Source organism: Schistocerca americana, chromosome 1 (genome assembly GCF_021461395.2).
Source record: "Schistocerca americana isolate TAMUIC-IGC-003095 chromosome 1, iqSchAmer2.1, whole genome shotgun sequence".
Lineage (NCBI taxonomy): Eukaryota > Metazoa > Arthropoda > Insecta > Orthoptera > Acrididae > Schistocerca > Schistocerca americana.
The window spans coordinates 826,540,972-826,558,915 of NC_060119.1; positions in this window are offsets into that span (position 1 = coordinate 826,540,972).

The window sequence follows — 17,944 nt, forward strand, 5'->3', positions numbered from 1 at the left end:
CAACTTATAGGTCAGAAATATTGCTGTAGTGAGTACAATATTTACTGAAAAATTAATAATTCCAGATTTTGATTATGTATATACAATAACAATTATTTACAGCGTGCAATTCTGTAAATGTTCTGTTCCATCTACTTATGACAACTACAATCCATTACTAAGCAAGGAAAATATATTAAAAAAAGTTTTGCATCACTTCGATTCCCAGAACTCCTGAAGATAGACCCTTTGACTGTCCAGAGATGTCACTAAACCCGCCCAAAAATGTAAACAACCATGCATGAGCAGCGTCTATTAGACGGAGGGGGGTCGACAGCCAATCAGTTCCAGTCATTCCACCAAGAAAGAGGTACACGGCTCCTGTTGTTTGTAGTTTAACCATGCCTAGAGGCTCAATACCGCGGTTCGATAGTGTCCGCATTGTTACTTTGTGCCAGGGAGGGCTCTCAACAATGTAAATGTCCAGGCGTCTTGGAGAGAACCAAAGCGGTGTTGTCCTGACATGGAGGAGTTACAAAAAGACAGGAACTGTCGATGACATGCCTCGCTCAGGCCGCCGAAGAGCTACTGCTGCAGTGGGTGACCCGTACCTACGTATTATGGCTCGGAGGAACCTTGACAGCAACGCCGCCATGTTGAATAATGCTTTTCGTGCAGCCACAGGATGTCGTGTTACGACTCAAACTCTGCACAGTAGGCTACATGAAGCGCAACTTCACTCCCGACGTCCATTGCGAGGTTCATCTTTGCAGCCACGACACCATACAGCGCGGTACAGATGGGCCCAACAACATGCCGAATGGACTACTAGGGATTGGCATCACGTACTCTTCACCGATGAGTGTCGCATATGCCTTCAACCAGACAATCGTCAGAGACGTGTTTGGAGGAAACCCAGTTAGGCTGAACGCTTTAGACAACCTGTCCAGCGAGTGCAGCAAGGTGGAGGTTCCCTGCTGTTTTGGGGTGGCATTATGTGGGGCCCACGTACGCCGCTGGTGGTAATGGAAGGCGCCGTAATGGTTGTACGATACGTGAATGCCATCCTTCGACCGATAGTGCAACCGTATCGGCAGCATATTGGCGAGGTGTTCATCTTCATGGACGACAGTTCGCGCCCCCATCGTGCACGTCTTGTGAATAACTTCCTTCAGCATAACAACATCACATGACTAGAGTAGCCAGCATGTTCTCCAGAGATGAGCCCTATCGAATATGCCTGGGATAGACTGAAAATAGCTGCTTATGGACGACGTTACCCACCAACCACTCGGAAAGATCTACGCCGAATCGCCGTTGAGGAGTGTAACGATCTGGACCAACAGTGCCTTGATGAACTTATGGATAGTATGCCACGACGAATACAGGCATGCATCAGTGCAAGAGGACGTGCTTCTGGGTAATAGAGGCACCAGTGTGTACAGCAATCTGGACCACCACCTCTGAAGGTCTCGCTGTATGGTGGTAAAACCTGCAATAATGCACGAGCAATAAAAAGGGTGGAAATGAGAAAAGGCTCTCATAGCTCAAGTGAAGAGTACTTTAAAAGGCGAGCGTGTGGAAAACGAAAAGTCGATGGTTAATCAAGTTAACGCAGAACGCTTAGAGAGGGAGGAAAGAGGAAAAGCAGAACGCTTGGGAAGGGAAAGGAAAGAAGTGGAACGTGATGAACGTTTAGTCGGTCGACTAAACCAGATTTTAGATGAGCGAGATAAAGTCATCGTCTCACATCTTATGGTCTGGGGTAACAAGTTTCCGGGTTGATAGTAAAAAGCAAAAGTAATCTACGAAAGTCCAGGAACATGACGAGTAGGTAACCGACCTCGCCAGAGTCCAACAAGCACTGGAGGATCAGAGGAAATCGCTGGCTAAAAATTTAGATCAAACAGCTGACAGTGCAGAAACAAAAGTAGAGCCAGAATTTACGAATGCGTTGCACAGATTAATTATGGGTGTTGAGTGTGAGAGCCGGAACTTGAGCACGCAATTAAACCCTGAACTAAGTGAGATGCAGCAGCGCACTTCCGCTTTAGAAAGGAAAAGTGGTCATAGGAATCACGATAGCCCACCACACGTTAGTTCATAAATGGTTCAAATGGCTCTGAGCACTTTGGGACCTAACATCTGAGGGCATCAGTCTCCTAGAACTTAGAACTACTTAAACTTAACTAACCTAAGGACATCACACACATCCATGGCCGAGGCTGGATTCGAACCTGCGACCGTAGCGGTCGCGCGATCGCAGACAAGCACACGTTAGTACCCGGTACGGAAACGTACCTGTGAATATGTCAAACGGTGAGAGGTTGAGGATTTGGAAATTTGTGGGGCCAAACTGCTGAGGGCCGGCCGAAGTGGCCGAGCGGTTCTAGGCGCTACAGTCGGGAAACGGCGGGACCGCTACTGCCGCAGGTTCGAATCCTGCCTCGGGCATGGATGTGTGTGATGTCCTTAGGTTAGTTAAGTTTAAATAGTTCTAAGTTCTAGGGAACTGACGACCTCAGAAGATAAGTCCCATGGTGCTCAGAGCCATGTGAACCATTTTTTCATCGGTCCCTAAGCCTACAGACTACTTAATCAAACTTAAAATAACTTACGCTATGAACAACACACACACCCATGCCCGATGGAGAACTCGAACCAGCGGCAGGGAGAGCCGTACGGACCGTAACAAGGCTCCTCTGACCGCTTGGTTAGCCCGCGCGGTGAGCGCTTGGCTTGTGATAATACCAAGCAGTATAACCCGTGCGGTTATGAGAATATTGTTGGTGCGTCAGATGAGGGTGCAGTGCCAATTGTCGTACAGGTAAAACATGAAGAGTCACTTATTAAGCACAGGCGTTTCCAAATATTCACTGAGGAACGAAAGTCAATCCACTCAGTGATATTTATCAAGAGTTTTAGAAATGTTTTACCTCCTTTGTGGACGGAAATATAGAAAATCCAATTTGTGATATCTTTTATAAACGATGACGCAGCTCTCTGTGCAATGGAGGCTGCAGGGAATTGTCAGATACACGCATTCTTTGAAAAGATGTTTTTAGCTCGCTTCTGGTCGTCACGTGTACAGGAAAGACTCAGAAAGCAGGTGTCTAATCCCGAGCCTTTCAGTACCTGCAAAGTTAATCTTCGAAAATATGTCGAAATTTGTCTGAACAAGACACGGTACTGGGACGAACCCATGCTTCCGACAGATATATTGCGTATATTAAAGGGCAAGTTACCAATTTCAATCAGGGAAAAGCTTGTTCATGTGCCCGATACGGACTTCGAACAATTTGTGGCCGCCATACATTCACTGGATCTAATACAAGAAGACGCCAGGCAAAAACAATTTGCCGATGGTGGGCTAGGATAGAACAATAGTAACAATAAGCAGAGAAATCCGAATGGAAAGAGTCCGAGAAGAGGTGGACAGAATAGAGAAAGTGATTACCACTCCGACCTCAGTACCAATAAACAAAATCGTCACAATGGTTCGGCTGGATACCAATAGAGTGGAAGTAGTAACCGTTTCCAGAATAAAAACGAAAATGGAAATTTTGATGGGAAACGTAGTAACAAAGGAATTTTTAACATTTCCTGTGCTAACAAAAATATGTGAACTGCAAATGAGCAATGGCACAAATCTGGCCCTGCAAATTGGCAGACACAGCACGCTTCCGCCGACCGAAAAGAGTCAGTGCATCACATAAATGTTATACCAATGCCACCGCCACCTACGCAGCAGCATTGGACGCCACAGCCGCAATATGTGCCAAAACAGCAACAACAAAAACAAAATGAAACAGTACGCATTGTGGAAGTGCATTAAGATCCGCAACCCAGTAGTTCGGGGGTGGTAAACTCCGACCACATAGGGTCGGTATGGCACAGGGCGAAGGCTGACAAAGCGTGCAAGCATTCATGCTGAGATATAATGGAGGTGAAAAACTCAGGTAGGAATTAATTGCTGAACCGAAACAGATTCAGAAACAAAAGGTTGAGTTAGTACAAGCTGCTTTTAAGGCTCAGATAAACGAAATACCCGGAACTGTCATTACTGATACAGAAGCAAGTGTTTCACTTATGGATCATGAATTTTATAAATGCGTAGACCAGGTTAAGAGACTACAATTTTACCAGTGTAAAAATGTAAAATCGTGGTGGTCATAGGTGGCCGGGTGCAGATAATTAAAAATCAGGTACAGGTCGTCCTCGACATAGAAAAAAAAGCGATGAAATGGTCATTCCTGGTCGTTAGGAACTTAGCGGTATCCTGTATCCTGTGTGTGGATACGTTGCGTGAGACGAACGCAAAGATAGATCTCTCTCGTGAGATATGCATCTTGAAATACCACAATAAGGTTATTGAACCGTCACTGGTAAAGACTACTGCCACATATAATAATTACTGTAGGCAGGTTCAGGGTGATATCTCTGACCAAAAGGTGCTGTTGTTGTTGCTGTTGTGATCTTCAGTCCAAAGACTGGTTTGATGCAGCTCTCCCCACTACTCCATCCTCTGCAAGCCTCTTCATCTCCGAGTAACTGCTGCAACCTACATCCCTCTGAATCTGCTGACTATATTCATCTCTTAGTCTCCCACTACGATTTTTACCCGCCACGCTTCCCTCCAGTACAAAATTGGTAATGCCTCAGAATGTGTCCTACCAACCAATTCCTTCTTTTAGTCAGACTGTACCACAATTTCTCTTCTCCCCAATTCTATTCAGTGCTTCCTCATTAGTTGTGGTACAGCATGTAAAAAATGACTTGTACAAGGGGGACTTTCAATACGGTAGTCCACGATACCGAATCTGAAACAAAAGAATTAAGACAAAGTATTGAAGTAATAGCGTCGGAGTCGAGTTACCTCCACCGCAACCAAAAGGAAGAACCGACTAACCTACTAAAGTAGCCCGGTATTCTCCGAGAAACCTGGTATAATAAGTGCATACACTTATGACATGCAAATTATACCACGTGATACGTTTTGCCGCACCACGTATTCCGTGCTACAGGCTAAAAAGCTAGCTACATCTAAAGAGATTCAACAAATGTTTAAGTGGCAGATAACAGAACATTCACTGTTGCCATATAGCAGCACTCTGCTCGCAGTCACGAGAGCAGATGGAAGTATGTGGTTAGTGCTGGATACCCAGGATATAAACAAAATCATTATGCCTGTAAGAACCCGACCTGAGTGGGAGATTTAGTATTAACTGTGGACTCATCCAAAAGCCTCAAGTAAAAAAAAGGTTAACAAAAAGTGGCAACTGCTATATACAGGTCTAGATCGAATTATTAACGCACCACATGAGGGATGTTATGTTTTGGCAAATCCTGAGACACGAAAGGTGCGTGGTCTCTACCCGCAGAAAGACTTGAAAGACTTTGTGTCGAAGGAATGAATAAGACTATTCATCGTAAAACGAAGATCAGTAAGCAAAAGTAGTTACAGTAGTGAAAGCCTATTTCATTGGTTTTAGGTTCATTCTTGTATTTAATAAATGCTTCAAATGGCTCCAAGCAATATGGGACAACATCTGAGATGATCAGTCCCCTAGACTTAGAACTACTTAAACGTAACTAACCTAAGGATATCACACACATCCATGCCGAGGCAGAATTCAAACCGGGACAATAGTAGCAGCGCGGTTCCGGACCGAAGTGCCTAGACCCGCTTGGTCACAGCGGCCGGTTTCTTGTATTTATCTTGCGTGTGTAAAATAAATATGGGTCTAAATATTTATGCAAATGTACATTTATGTGTCTGTGTATGAAAGCAGGATGTCCGCATGAATACATGACAGAGCATATGGACAATGGCAATAAAAAGTGAATTATTAGTGAGGACAGTGCACTTAGTGTAAATTTCATAAAATCACAATGTTATTAAGGAAATATAGGCAATTTGCATGGTCTCTAGGTAACTAATGTAGCCTGCAAATCATAAACCAATATCAAAGAATTTAAAAGAACCAAAACGACAGAATTGTCAAACATAAGTATTGATATTAACTTCTATCACCGTGCAAGGTATAAATCCTTCACACGTTAGATACTTGTGAGTAATGTGCTCGGATCCTGTTATCCGAAAGCAAAGTTCACACTAGAGAATGAATCAGTGTTCAGAGCAACTATTATAGCAAAATATAATGACCTGAACAGGCCAGGTGACCAGTTGGAAGAATTTTCTGCATGAGGGGCTACATGAATCCTACCGAAATATAAAGACTTTTATTGTAAGGGATGTACCGTGTGATGCATAATTTTAAAGTGAAAGCGCTTATAATTGACTCTTCATACGTACTATGGACAAACTGTGTGCAAAAAGTGCATTTTAAGTGTCGAACGGTCTGAACGCTAAGGTAGTGACAGTAAAAGGTCAAAACCTTTTAAAAAACAACAGAAAAATCCACGACCTGTTGTAAGAGGTCCGAGCAGATGTAATTTCGATGTATTGCTCATGCGCTGCCTGCGATATGCAAGGTATAAGAGAATCTCTGACCAGAGAACAGTGTTTACTGCAGTAGGAACTGTGTAGCTGCAGCAGTAAGTTGTTGCTAGTCTGCAGTCTGCTCTGGTCTCGTCTGGTGTATCGTGTTGGCTGGGCCGGTCGCGGTGCAGCGATGTCAGAGCCTGAGCATTATTGTATAAGGTAAAAAGCAGCCTCGCGTATATGTAGTAATGTTATCTGAAGTCCCATGTAAATGTTTTAAAAATGTCCTAATAATAATCTTTCTCATATAAAGTAATTTTTAACACCCATTCATTTCAATTTAAAGAATTTACTAATTTCTCCAATCCATGATCATCCCGATTATTGCAAAAGAAAAATCAGTTGTTTCTCTTTCATAAATGACAAACCTATCGGCCAGCATTGCACAGGGCTGTGCCAGAAAAAATTATTGTAAGAGCAGATATATATGCGTTATCCGGCGACTCCATTGAGGTCAGAATATTTCCTGTTTTTTATTCAATATGATCTTTCAGGGCCATGACGCAGCACTGCTGACGTCCAAAATTTACCAGGTTAAATTCACAGTCAATTATTGAAAAGTTATAAGTGAGCGACAATTTAATTGAGAGGTTTGTTACATTGTATTATTACCAGGTTACGGAAATTATTTTGTTGGGACGTTACACTGGATGTGAACGACATAATTATAATTTTACCGTTGAGAAGTTTAGGAATTTTTCTGTTTTGAGGTTACACTAAACTTGAATATTATTTATATTAATTATTTTGTTGGGAGGTTACACTTAGCGACAACCGGCCAGGATCGTATTTCTTTGTGAATTTCTGAGAAGTGGTCATATATCTGCTCTTATTTACTTAAATGTAGTTTGCATCTGGCGCAACGCATTTACTAATTTGTTACTCTTTCTTTCACAGATCATCGGCAATTTATTGCTCTTTGTTGTAATTGTGTTTGTTCCATTTTTGCTTCGTCTTTGTTTCATTTTGTGCTTAGTTTTGATTTGCGAGAAAATGCCGCGAACAACTGTTAACAGTACATCGCGATGTGCAATGAGTGAAATAGCCGACTCGAGTAATTTGACGGATAATACTTGCGACACTCAGTGGAATAGCGATAATCCTCTAATTACTGATAATCAGTGCGTACCGACCACTAGTAATGATTTTAATTCTACTGACGAGCAAACAAATTCAATTTGTCCACAGTAAATGTAACAATTGATGACGTGGCACGTTCTGTTACAATGAACGCTGCCCAGTTTGACATACCCAATTTGCAAAATTTGCATAGTGAACAGATAAATTTTTCTCACGAAGATGAATAATGTAGTCAGATTTATTTGATTCCGAGGTAGTGACCCACAGTGCACATCCAATTGGCGAACCTTTTCAAGAATCAGAAAATGACCAAATGGTTACACAAAACGTGACAATTGCAGGCAGGCCATCAAACAGCACAGAGAATAGAGTAGCTAATTTTGGCATGGATCGAGTTATAGCATTAATGCTACAACGTAATGAAAATCTCAAACAACAAATTAATGAAAATAATGAAAAACAAGACAGCAACTTCAAACAACTTAATGAAAATCTTAAACAGTTGAATGAAAAACACGACAACCTAAATGAACAGAACAAACAACTTAATGAACAGAACAAACAACTTAGTGAACAGATTACAGCCGTTGCCGTGCAATGTCATGATACTAAAGAACAATTACGTGAGGAAATTAAGGCTTGTGCTCGGAGCAGTAGTGAAGAAATTATATCTGTGGCTCAAGAATTAAGTAATACACATGCAGCCACAACTAAATTACTTAGAGATGAAATTAGTGCCGTCGCTAAACAATGCTCTGAAAACGCAACACAGTTACGCAACGAGATTAAATTAATGTCAGCAGAACTTTCATGCACGCTGGATGCGAAAGTAGACGCGAAGTTTGACCAACAGAACAGCCAAATTGACGAACGTTTTAATCACCACCTACGAAACAATGAAACGCGTTACAGTAAATTTATACAGGAACGGAATAAAGTAAAGCAACAAGTCATGGAAACAATTACTGCACAGAGACAGGAGGATAAGCGCAAATTGTTTACGAAAGCAAAAACATACGTAGACAACAATATTGCTACAGTATCAGACGAAACCAAACAGTTGAACACCGAATTGCATGATGTAATCTCCGATCTTAAAACAAAAACAGACACACACACATTAGACTTTCAGACAATGACCAACAGACTTGAAAAGTTGGAACTAACACAGAATCCCGATGCCATCAAAGCAGACGTTAAAAAATTGAACTAAACCACACGTAAAATACAAAAATAAATTAATGCTTGTGATATTAAAAACGATGATCAGGTAAAAGCACTGACTGAAAAATATGATGAATTGGCCAGTCGTGTTGATGTTATCGAAAATAATAATGACACCAAATCAGACGATACGTCACCAGTTTCGCTTAATCAAACACCCGAATTCCAAAATTTACAGCAGACGATCAGTGAGATAGGTTCATCCAATAATACAATACGTAGAAAATTGTCATCTTTACAGCAAGAAGTGACGGAGATGAAAAATATTTCAGCCTTTAACACATCACAGCATACGCCACTCTCCGAACATTTGTCAGACTCACACAACCAGTGTAATTTAGGTAATTTACAGAGAGTACGTGACTTAGATTCCGAACAGTCACAGACAAACAGATTAGCATACAATCCTGAACCTGTTCAGACATTCAGAGACCATAATTTTGATTACAAGCACTTTCTATCCGTGAGAAAATTTAAAGTATTTAAAAATGACAGAACAGATTCACCACTTGGATTGGATACAACAATTTAGCTTTGCTTTTCCACCAACTTGGCCCGTAACACACAAACTTGAATTTATTTGCAGTTTTTTGAAAGGCGAACCGGCAACTCGTATGAGACCAATCGCGAGACAATGCTATTCGATAGAAGAATTTCAGAATGCTTTTCTGTCAGCGTATTGATCGAAGAAAACACAGCGTGGAATCAAGGATCAATTAATTAGTTTACCGAATTATGAGAACTCAAATTTTTCCACTGCCACGCAATGTTTAGAACACGTGGTCCAAGAAAACCAGTACTTTAGCGAGTCATACAGTGAGTCTGCACTTATCCAATTATGTATTTCTAAATTACCACAATCGTTAAGAGTATCACTTTTAACAGGTCAGCAGAAAGAAAACATTTCGGCATTCAGAGATCTGTTACAGCTTTTGGAAGTTCAGCAATCAGATTATTCGTTCATAATCAAAAATTTTTCACATCATAACGAAGGCCAACCAACATACAGTAATTACGATCAGTCACGCTATTTCAATAGCAAAGGTAATAGACGCTCCAGGAACGACAACCACCAGAACTTCAATAAATGACTAAATTTTAATTATCAGTATCGTCAAAATTATCAGCAACAGGAACCACATTTTGGTAACAATAGAGGTTTTTCCCAACAACAGCAACAATACCAGCCGCTTAGCATACCTAACCAACAATGTAATGTGCAAGGTCAACCAAGCTTTAATGTTTCGCCGCCTACACGTATAGCGTCGCCTCCACCAAATAGAAACGCACAGCAGCAAGGAAATCAGTACGTACAGAAAACATACCGTTTTAACTCATATCGCAACGCGCCGTATAGCAATGACTATCATGACAGACGTAAAAGTAATGAGCACAATTTTCAGCGTACGTTTAATAACAGTCGGTCTTACCAGCAGCATAATCAACCACAACAACAAATTATCGTGAACGAACCAGACAGTAGGTATCTTCCCGAACCTAATACGTCAGGACGAATTAACAGAACAGTACAAATAGCCGAGATGCCACAGCATCCTCCTGCGAATAACAGCACGTCAGATAGAATTTGACTAGATACAGTAAGAGGTTACATCTTCCAGCAACGCAAGCACTACTTTTGACACAGAGAATCTTGTTCACGAAAATGTTATTACTTTTGACGACATCCGAGACACACTTTTGCATGAAAAACCAGTTATTCAACAAAATATTTCCCACCCTATCATTGAAGTAAAGATTGGATCATCCAAATTTTCAGGAGTAATCGATTCTGGATCACATATGTCAGTTATAAATGAGGAAACTTTCAGCGAATGTAACAAAAAGAATACCTATCCTACGTTACCATTAGGCAAAACTAAAGTAAAAGGAGCAGTATCTGGTAAAGGAGTAGATGTAAAGTTACAGACACACTTATCATTTTGTATTGCAGGTCATACGTTTCACTCAAATTTTTGGATTGTTCCCTTATTGACAACAGACGTTATTTTAGGTACGAATTTTCTGGTACAACACGACGCCATTATTGACTTTCAAAATTCCTATTTAATGTTAAAGGATGAAAATGTACAACTGGCATTAGAATTTCAGCACTCTTTATCTGCAAAAGAACAAACAATTAATCGGACACAGATTATTTCTGAATCACGTAACACAGACTGTCATTCCACATTGTTGACAGATACGTACGTACACAACTATTAAACACCAGACGAAGCCGACTATGACGTTATGCAAATGATTTCTGATAAAGTTAAACAGAGCAGTGCAAATACAGACGACGAACGTACTCAACTACGCAAAATTCTTTATCAGCAAGCTCCAGTTTTTGACAACATCCCTGGCACTATGTCCGGTTTTATGTATGAATTTCAAGTTAAACAGCACGATACATTTAAAGCCAAACATTATCCCATTCCGTATGTTCACAGAGAATAAGTTAAGAAAGAATTGCAAGCTATGCTTCACCAAGGTATTATTGAACCGGCAGTTAGTCCGTACATAAACCCGCTCCATATTGTTAAGAAAAAGGATGGTTCACTTCGCCTCGTACATGATTCGCGTCAGATCAACGACATTATTATTAATGAAACAGATCGCCCACAGACACTAGAAGAATTTCTACAGAAATTTCATAGTACTGCTATTTATTCCATGGTAGATTTGAAATCGGGATTTTGGCAAATTCAGCTCCATCCGAAATGCAGAAAGTACACAACGTTTCTCTGTTTTGGTGACTGTTATCAATTTTGTAAATTACCGTTCGGTTTAACAATTTCTTCAGCAGCATTTATTCGCGGTTTGAATAGTATACTTCCGACAGAACTTAAAGACAGAATGACAACGTATGTAGACGACATTCTTATTGCAGAAGCTAACTGGTCTGAACACAATCTGATTCTTGAACAACTGTTGCAAACTTTTCGTGCACAAGGACTCACAGTTAATCTTAGCAAATCACACTTTGGCAAAACTTCTATAAAATTTCTTGGACATGTAATTTCAGCAGAAGGCAGTGCGCCTGACCCGGAAAAACCTCAGGCTTTACGTGACATTACTGTTCCTACGACGAAGAAACAACTACGCAGCTTTTTGGGTTTAATTATCCTTTTTCGTAAATTTATTCATTACTCTGCTTTAGACACCCCTGGATTATGTCAATTGACAGGTAAAAACACTATTTGGTCCTGGGATAGCCAAGCGCAGTCTGAATTTGTCAATCTGAAACAAGCTTTGTTGAATGCACCTCTTTTATCACACCCAGATCTTACTAGAAATTTTTCCATTGCCACCGACAGTTCTATCACCGCTTTAGGCGTACACATTTTTCAGGAAATTGAAGAAGATGGTTCTACAGTAATTAAAAACATCGCGTTTGCGAGTCGCATTCTGTCACCTGCTGAACGCAATTATTCTGTTACAGAATTTGAAACATTATGTATTGTATGGGCATTTACCAGATTTAGGCATTTTCTTTATGGAAGACATACGACCGTTTACACCGATCATAGAGCTATCCAGTTTTTACTTTCCGCTAAATTTACACACGACAGATAAGCAGATGGAAACTTTATTTACAGGAATTTAATTTTACAATTGTTCACATTCCCGGTACGCAAAATATTGTAGCAGACGCACTATCCCGTTCTCTCAGCAGCAATCAGCAAGACATCGCAACCAACTTCTGCTAAGCAAATCTTAGCGTCGTGTATATTCAACAAGTTGCATTCGAAAATTTTATTTCGGCATCATTACGAGGCATAGCACAAGAGCAAAGCAAAGACAACATGTGGAAAGAAATTAAACACCTTTGGCAAGATAGGAATAATGTTACCATCAGAAACCATTACACTGTACGCAATAACATTCTGTTTCGCCGCTCTCACCCTGACAGCAACAACTGGTTACTATGCATTCCTGACGAACTTGTTAACAAATTAATTTGGTGTACTCATTTAAGTTACGCACATTAAGGAGCCAGAAAATGTTTTCTTATACTGAGACAGAACTGTTACTTTGCCAACATGGAGAAACGTATTCGACGAGTTTTAGCGTCATGTAAAATTTGCCAGAAAGCTAAGTTAGACACGACTTCACATATTCCTCCTTTACATCCCATTGTACCTGTTAAATTGAGACACATGGCCGCTGTAGACATTTTTGGTCCGATTCCCAGAACTAATAGAGGTTTTTGTTACATCTTTGTCGCTGTTGAACTCACTTCGAAATTTGTTACCTTCACTCCGTTACGCAAAGCTACTGCTAAATCTGTTTCGAAAGCATTTGTAAAACATTTTCTATTTCATGTAGGGCATGTATTGAAAGTCATTTCCGACAATGGACCACAGTTTCGACGTGCTATATGGACATGTATGTTACGAGCAAGAAACATTTCTTCGATTTATATGTCCAAGTATCACGCTTCTTCGAGCCCTTGTGAACGACTAATGAAAGAAATTGGTAAACTATGTAGAATATACTGCCATTAAAAATATATTGATTGCGATACACACATACTGTCATTCCAGGATGTAATTAACTCGATACCAAATGAATCTACTATGCTATCTCCGACTGTTATATTGAAAATTGTTGAACCACCTAATAAAATTAAAGAATTAGTATACTTTCCTACATCTCGTCGACTACGACACCATGAAATTATTGACACTGCGCTGAACATCAAACGTGCCGCAGAGCGCCGGAGAAGACAGCAAAAACAGGTTTTTACACGCTGTGACCTTCACATTGGACAGAAGATATTAGTACGTACACACTATTTATCCAACAGAGGAAAGAGTAGATGCAGGAAATTTGAGCTTCTATACGCAGGTCCATATCGAATTCGCAGCATTCCTCACTTCAATGTAGTACACGTCGAAACTTTGAGAACCAGAAAAAGTAAAGCCAATCACCGTGTGTCCAATATTAAACCCTTTATTGAATGAACATACTGTATGATTTATCACACTGTAATGCCATTTTCTGATTTTTATATGACCACTTATGCAATTATATTTATATGAACACTTACTGATGATTAACATATTTTTTCCTGGCAAGTGCCTGGTAAGGTAAGGTTAGCAGGTCGCTTTGCTTGTCGTTACACATCAGACCGTGCACATTTTTCCAGATAAACTTACATATTTTATGACCACTTATGCAATTCTATCTATGTCACTACTTACTGAAGATTATCATATTTTTCTTGAGAAGTCCCCGGCAAGGTAAGGATAGCAGGTCGCTTTTCTTGTCGTTATATATCAGACCGTGCACATGTTCCATTTTTTTTTGGTGTATGTATGATTTGTTTTCCTATCGAAAGTAGAATTTTTGTTTGCATGCACTACGATATCTTTAAGATACAACAAACACCAGTTGACTTTGACATTTTTCCTTATGATATCTCAACATTATTACTATTTTACATTTTTTTTTTTTTTTTTTTTTTTGCCACTACAGTACGTTACTCTGTGTACTTTTTTTTTTTTTTGCACTTGAAAACTGTCTATGTTTTTGACATAATACGTTTTCTGCCATGCTATGCTGCATGCTTAATTATATCACTAGAAACAAGTTTTTATTTAATGAGTATATGATTTAAATGCAAGATATTAATCCTTATTCACCATTTTCAGAAAGAAATAACGTGTAAAAGAAATAACATAAACAAACCACAGTGGATTACTATGAAATGGGAATTTCACCTTCGGAATGGACGAAAGAAAATGCAACACCTTGTCATGAAGAGTAAATGGATCAGAATTAACAAGCATTAACAAGAATATACTATACACGTCGTATGATAGCAGTCTTATCTAATTATTTTTCTTTCAGAATATGAAGCGATTGATGCAGGCTGTCAGACAGAACTACACATCTTAGTTTTAGTGATGAAATATGCTAGAAATAAGAAACTCTATACTATGAATAGCTGTATGAAGTAAATGGTAATATGAATAATGAATAATGAAGTGTCTTTTTTGCAGATGATAATGAATGATGATGAATAGTTATATGAAGAATATGCTAATATGAATAATGAAGTTTTGCTTTGCAGGTGGTGATAATAATGAAGTTACGGTAATATGAATAATGAAGTTTTTCCTTGCAGATGAGAATAATGATGAAGTTTATATGTTTACTGTTAGTTAAGAGATGCTATGTAGTTATTTAAGTATTTGTTGCAGTTCGTTTTGACAGTATGTCTTATGTCGCATGGTATAATGACTGAATGTTTTGGAAAGGACAGCTAGAGTACATAAATATTGAGTACACGTTTCATTATCTCTTAATTCGAAGTTCACTATTTTTCAGCAGAATATGCGTTTCTTCTTTCAGCTCAATAATCCATTTTGTATTTTTTTTTCAGGAGAAGCTATTCATGAAATTAATGTGCTATAAGCAGTTAGTCGTTAAACCTGTTCTAGTACTTGCATTTTTTTTACCCATTTGTGTGTGTCATTCATGAATGTGATCACATATACTCTACTTGTTCATAGCCTTGCTACAGCTGACTCATGAAGATTGAAGTTATTAATCCTTATTTCCAGCAATAAGTCAAAAGCAAATATTTTCATGCCACAGCAATTAATTATCGATCTCAACGCAATGCATTGCTAACACAAAGAAATGTATTACCAGTCCCAAATAACGCTACCAGTTTAAGAGATATTTCTAGTTCTAAATATAATGCAGATTTCTCAGATGTATTGAGTTCATTATATCTATGTATTATTGGAGCACAGACCTTGAGTAATAGTTACAGTGTGTTACATTTTAAATATGTCCTATGTCACTTGAATGATGAGTCCTGAGTAATACTGAATGATGTTTTGTAATAATACATAAATGCTATGCTAATAATTTCTGTAAATAATATTTTTGTTATACTCTATAAATGCTATGCCAATAATTAACTCTCGTTTTGAATGATGACTTCTGAATAATACTGAATAATGTTTTATAAAACGATATGAATACTTTGTAACTGGCCAATAAGTGGCAATGATTACCGCAATCAGATGAGTTATGAAAAATGTTTTGTAATATCCAATACTTGCTATACGTTTAGTAACTGGCCAATGAATGCCACTGTTTCTTATATTTTAAATTTGTCTTATGTCACTTACATGATATTATATATGAATACCAGTAGCTTGATGCTACACTCATTAACTATTGTTTTGAATGATGACTTCTGAATAATGCATAAAAATGGTTTGTAACTGGTCAATGAGTGCCAATAATTACTGTGATCAGATGAGTTATGAAAAGTGTTTTGTAATATTCAATACTTGCTACATGTTTAGTTACTGGGCAATGAATGCCAATCATTACTATAATTAGATGAATTATGTAAATGCTATGCCAGTAATTATTTCTTGCTTTGAATGATCACTTCTGAATAACGCATACAAAATGGTTTGTAACTGGCCAATGAGTGCCAATATTTACTGTAATCAGATGACTTATGAATAATGTTCTGTAATACTCCATACATAGTACAGAAATGTTTAGTAACTAGGCAATGAGTGCCAACAATTACTCAAATCGGTCGATAGACTAGTGTAATTCTCAACGATGACTAGCATAAGACATAATGTCTTTCACCTTGTGACCTAATTACCAGAAATTACTGCAATATCCGTTTGTCCTGTCTATCCTCATGATCATGGAGCACTATATTTGGTTTTTGTACTAATTCTACGTTGGCATACCTTACAAGAATGTGGTGTTGACACATCATGCTGTCCACCACCATGAACGATGGAGATGTTATTATGGTCCCACTGTTTGGTGTACCTAATATGCTACCAAAATGATAACATTGAATATTAATACAACATTTCAGTGTCTTGGCTACACTGCTTAATACTTCAGGAAAGAGAACTTCAGATTGTCTCACTTGGTGTTGTGCTTCTGTAGAAAGATATGGACTTTCAGTGCAGCTACGTGCAATCTACTGTGCTACAACCATGATACAATCTTCCCATTACTTTCCCAGTTGTTGTAAAATGGTAAAAATATATACAGTGTGTGTGCACTTTATGTCATTTGTTAATATGTTTTGTACTCATTGCGTATACATTTTGTCATTTCTTGATATGTTCTGTACTCAGTTCATGTGCACTCTATTTAATTTCATGTTCTGCACGTATATATATGTATACACTCTGTGACTGTAAACTTAGTTAATTAATTAGATTATAGAAAAATTTGTTGCTCATGGCAAGTCCAATTAACTCACCATCGCAGCCAAACATTTGCCCCCTCCCCCCTCCCCCAGTGGAGGGTTGTGTAAGAGGTCCGAGCAGATGTAATTTCGATGTATTGCAAGGTATAAGGGAATCTCTGACCAGAGAGCAGTGTTTACTGCAGTAGGAACTGTGTAGCTGTAGCAGCAAGTTGTTGCTAGTCTGCAGTCTGCTCTGGTCTCGTCTGGTGTATCGTGTTGGCTGGGCCGGTCGCAGTGCAGCGATGTCAGAGCCTGAGCATTATTGTATAAGGTAAAAAGCAGCCTTGCGCATATGTAGTAATGTTATCTGAAGTCCCATGTAAATGTTTTAAAAATGTCCTAATAATAATCTTTCTCATATTAAGTAATTTTTAACACCCATTCATTTCAATTTAAAGAATTTACTAATTTCTCCAATCCATGATCATCCCGATTATTGCAAAAGAAAAATCAGTTGTTTCTCTTTCATAAATGACAAACCTATCGGCCAGCATTGCACAGGGCTGTGCCAGAAAAAAATTATTGTAAGAGCAGATATATATGCGTTATCCGGCGACTCTATTGAGGTCAGAATATTTCCTGTTTTTTATTCAGAATGATCTTTCAGGGCCATGACGCAGCACTGCTGACGTCCAAAATTTACCAGGTTAAATTCACAGTCAATTATTGAAAAGTTATAAGTGAGCGACAATTTAATTGAGAGGTTTGTTACATTGTATTATTACCAGGTTACGGAAATTATTTTGTTGGGACGTTACACTGAATGTGAACGACATAATTATAATTTTACCGTTGAGAAGTTTAGGAATTTTTCTGTTTGGAGGTTACACTAAACTTGAATATTATTTATATTAATTATTTATTTTGTTGGGAGGTTACACTGTGTAATTAAAAAAAGC